Raw genomic sequence first — 4,524 nt, forward strand, 5'->3', positions numbered from 1 at the left:
GTTACAGAGACACGATCTGTAGAGGGCGCTAAAACACGGATGAATTATTATTAGAAAACATGCCAAAATAAATAAATAAATAATAATAAATTGTATACTTCAATATGACTTAATTCATTTTTTAATTAAAAAATAATAATATTATTTTACCATTATCATTGATACAATATTAGTGATATTCGATGTCGATATACAATGCAAAAAAGAAATATAAAAGAATATATACTAATATTTATTATTTTGTGACTAAAATGTTTTATATTTTACATACTTGTGACCCTGGACCACAAAACCACTCATAATTAAAGGTCAAAGGGTAAAAAAAGAAAATCGCCTTTAAATTTGTCCAAATCAAGTTCTTAGCAATGCATATTACTAATCAAAAAATACGTTTTTATATATATGTACGATAGAACATTTATATAATATCTTCATGTAACATGATCTTAATATCCTAATGATTTTTGGCATAAAAGAAAAAAAAAAGATAATTTGACCTATACAACATATTCTTGGCTATTGCTACAGATATATCTGCACAACTTATTTTTGTGGTCCAGGGTCACATTAAAGCTACAAGAACAAATGATAAGTGGGTTACCTGCTTGATCAACTAAGTCTAAATATGCAAAGGACAAGTCATGGTAATAAACTATTTAAGGATGATTCACGTTCAACTCAAATGGGACATTAATCCATACCTGTCAAGTTTTGGATTTGAAAATAAGGGAAATTTTCCAGCGCCCATTGCGAGCAGTCCCACCACCCCAACAAAGCTCCAGTATCCCTTACATTTTAAGACAGGTGTTATAGCCCAAATTAAAACACAAAAGGGTATATATGAAGAGCATTTATTTAAAGGCTTATTTGCATATTTTCTGTTAATTTAACATTGATGTCTTTACATTTACATTTTATTTTAATTCCACACATTCTTTTCATTTCATATTGCTTTTCTTTTACAGTTTTTCTTTTCATTTCACATAACTTTTCTTTTACTCTTTTAGTGAGTTGTTTTACCAATTTGTTGCAGACTTTGCATTCTTTAAAAAAAGTAAATTCGCTGTCCCATTTATCACGGTATTTACACATGGGTTTTGGTTTTTTGGCAGGTGTGCCTTCACTCTCTATTGTAGCATCCATCATCCGTCTCTGTTTTTTCTTTTGTTGTTGTTTTTCCCACGTTATAACTCATGTCATCTGACCTCACACATCCCTCGCGACAGGCTACTACAGGTGGGAGTAATCGCGAGACTAGTGACAGAGCTCAGATTGGGAACGTTTTTATTATTATTATTTTATTAATAACGCAGGTAAAAAAAAAAAAAAAAAAATACGGGAGATTTACGGGAAAATACTAATACGGGAGGACGGCGGGAAAGAAGGGTAAAATACGTGACTTTCCCGGCCAAAACGGGATACTTGACAGGTATGCATTAATCTGAATGTCTATGTTATTTTGTGAAAGCTTGTCAAAGATTCTAGCACTCCCGCTCATTATCGTGGAAGTCAAAACCATGCGACTCCCTCCGATCCAGTGTGTGGACAATCTGAAAATATCTATGGCCTGATTTACACGACAATTCCAGAGCGAGGACGCACCTGTTTGGCTGAAACTGACTGCGATGCTGCGATGAAGACATCGATGTTTACTTAAAAGTGTTATTTTTCTCACCACTTAAAAAAAAAAAGTCACTCTGACCTTCAGATGTGAAGAAGAGCGTGAGCTTCTCAAAACTTGACATTTGTCCCAAAAGTTCCTTCCCATAGTAATGCACACAGCAGCAGGGGTTCAGATAAAAAATCGGCAGCTGGCAGCAGGAAGTGGCTGCCATTGACAGCCGGAAGGCAGTAACTGACAGCCGGAAGGCAGTAACTGGCAGCCGGATGGTAGGCGGGACCTGCCATTCGGTGGGAGCCAATCAGTATCGACCAACGTGGGTGCAACCAATCAGATATAACTGCACCCAAACGCTTCAGTAATGGTTGCGATTGATCAAACGGTAAGTTCAGAAATTGGTCATCGGAGTAATTAATGTTTTTTTGCGTTGTAAGTTTGATTTTAATTGTTATCTTGGTGAACGACTTGGTAGACTTTGGCTACTTTGGTATAATTGTTCAATGAAATCTAATTAGTGGTAGCAACGTTGTTTGTGTACCTTGTTAGGGGCCTACCATTAACTTCAAATTACGTTTGAGGTACCATTAAATATTAACGTTTGTTAGCGTGTTAACAGTCTATTGAATAATATAAAAGAATGTTGTTTGACTGGAATGATAGAAGATAAATGTGCAACACTAACCATATATTTTTGCATGTTAAGTCTTTCAGGAGATTGTGTGATATACATTAACTTAAGAGTTCTTAAAAGAAGAATCCTTTTTTTTTTTTTTTTTTGCACTATTGAGGTGTGTTTTCTCTAATACTATGCATGTGCAGAACTGTTCTGTGTACCAGTTGAAGTTGTAAGCATGTGAATGCAAAACAATTTTTTTTATTTTATTTTTTATTATCTATACAAAATATAATGGACCGGTTCATAATTCCTTATAACTTTTAGGTCTAGTTTCACAGACAGGGCCTGGATTAAGCCAGGATTAGGCTGTAGTTAAATTTAGAACATTGAAGTAGCTTTTGTAAACATGCATTTAGAAAAAAAAAAAAAAAAACATTACTGATGTGCATCTTGAGACAAAACCATGGCACTGACACCTTTTTTTTTTTTTGTGTAATACCCAATAGTTGCCAGATGCTGTCCTGTTGGAAATTCTTCTTTACGTGATCCTGGAGGAGGGTGATTCTACATTACTAAGTCCGTCTTTGGTTTGTTCCAAATTAAGAAGTCTGTTGTACTGTATACAGACTCCTTTCGAAAGGGGGCACAATCCAGCTGGCTTGACTGAGTATCTTCTTTTACATATTTGATTAGAGGTTTAAAAAGGTGCCATAACATTACATTTCTCAGTTGCCATGTCTGAATGTTTATCTTTGTAATAATGCTGTTTTCATGCTCCTCATCTCAATATACAGGTGGAACAAAATGGAGAACAAGTCTGAGCCATGTCAGGAATTCAACAAAATGTACACCCTGCAGACACTGCGACGAGGTTTACAACAATTGCTTACCAGGTGTGCAAATTATGCATGAAAATGTAATCACTGCTCTGTACATGACAAGATGCAATGGGAATAATCATTAATATGGCTGTGCATGCATGTCTACTGTTAATAAAGCAAGTTAGGTATTAAAGTCACCATTTTCTTATGAATAATAAAATGCAGCAGCTAGAGTTCTTCCTAGAATCAGGAAGTATGACCGGATTAGCCCAGTTCTGTAAACCCTATCAAACTCCCTATCAAACATCGTATAGATATTAACATCTTCAATTATATTAATCTGTTTCTTTCTTATTCGAAGGTCACTGCAGTCACCCGGATCGAGTACGTATCCAGACCAGATGGTGGATCGCACCTAGAATGGACTTCTCCTGCCCTGAAAGACAGCGGAGACCAGGACAACTAGAGCCCCAGATACAGATCCCCTGTAAAGACCTTGTTTTTTTCTCCATTTTGTCACCGGTGGAGTTTTGGTTCCTTGTCGCCTCTGGCTTGCTTCGTTGTGGTCACTTCATTTACAGTGATATCATTGACATGATTGCAAACGATTCCACAGATACTATTTAAACTGAACCGAGCTGAAGGATGACCTCACTGAATTGAATGATAAACTGTCTTTTAAACTGACTACAAACTGAGTTTACTAATGTCCTTCTGCATTATTGACTGACACACTATTTTCCTATTTAATACTGTAAAGTTGCTTTGCTTTGATCTGTATTATTAAAAGCACTATATAAATAAACAATGCTTGACTTGACCATGTTGCAAGAGGAAAATGAGGAGAGATGCACATCCACCCTGGGTTGTACAGTGATTGGTGCAAGATGCTGGAGAAGTAACTCCGTATACCTCATCAGTTCTGATCTAAGAGTCTTGAAAATACCTCCGGATTGTTGTTAGTGATTCTGATTGATATTTTAGTCTGCTTGCTTACTGTATATATTTTGTACTGTTTACATTGTAAAGCACTGACTTTGACAACTTACTAACCCAGTTACAAATTTAACAGCTACTTTATTATATATATATATATATATATATAGTTGTTTCTTGAAATACTACAAATATAACCGCAAAATATGATTTTAAATAAAGGTCTCTGAGACTTCTCTCTTTTCAGTCATTTGTGTATATAGCCTATAATAAATATACAACATACACCCAGTAAGTGCCACTCTCGTATATAAATAAATATAAATTGTTTTATTTCACACAAACAATGATACATGCATGCATAAACATTCAGCTGGAAGTTAACGTTTAGCAAAATGATCTTATTTCTTTGTTTATATTTGATCAATATTTTAAATACAATAATATACAATACTGACATTTATACTTATTTTAAAAAGTATTAAACATAATCGTAAGTGTATATAATTATTTATTTGTCTTGTTGCCGC

The sequence above is a fragment of the Carassius gibelio genome, chromosome B19 (genome assembly GCF_023724105.1).
Source record: "Carassius gibelio isolate Cgi1373 ecotype wild population from Czech Republic chromosome B19, carGib1.2-hapl.c, whole genome shotgun sequence".
Taxonomy (NCBI): Eukaryota; Metazoa; Chordata; class Actinopteri; order Cypriniformes; family Cyprinidae; genus Carassius; species Carassius gibelio.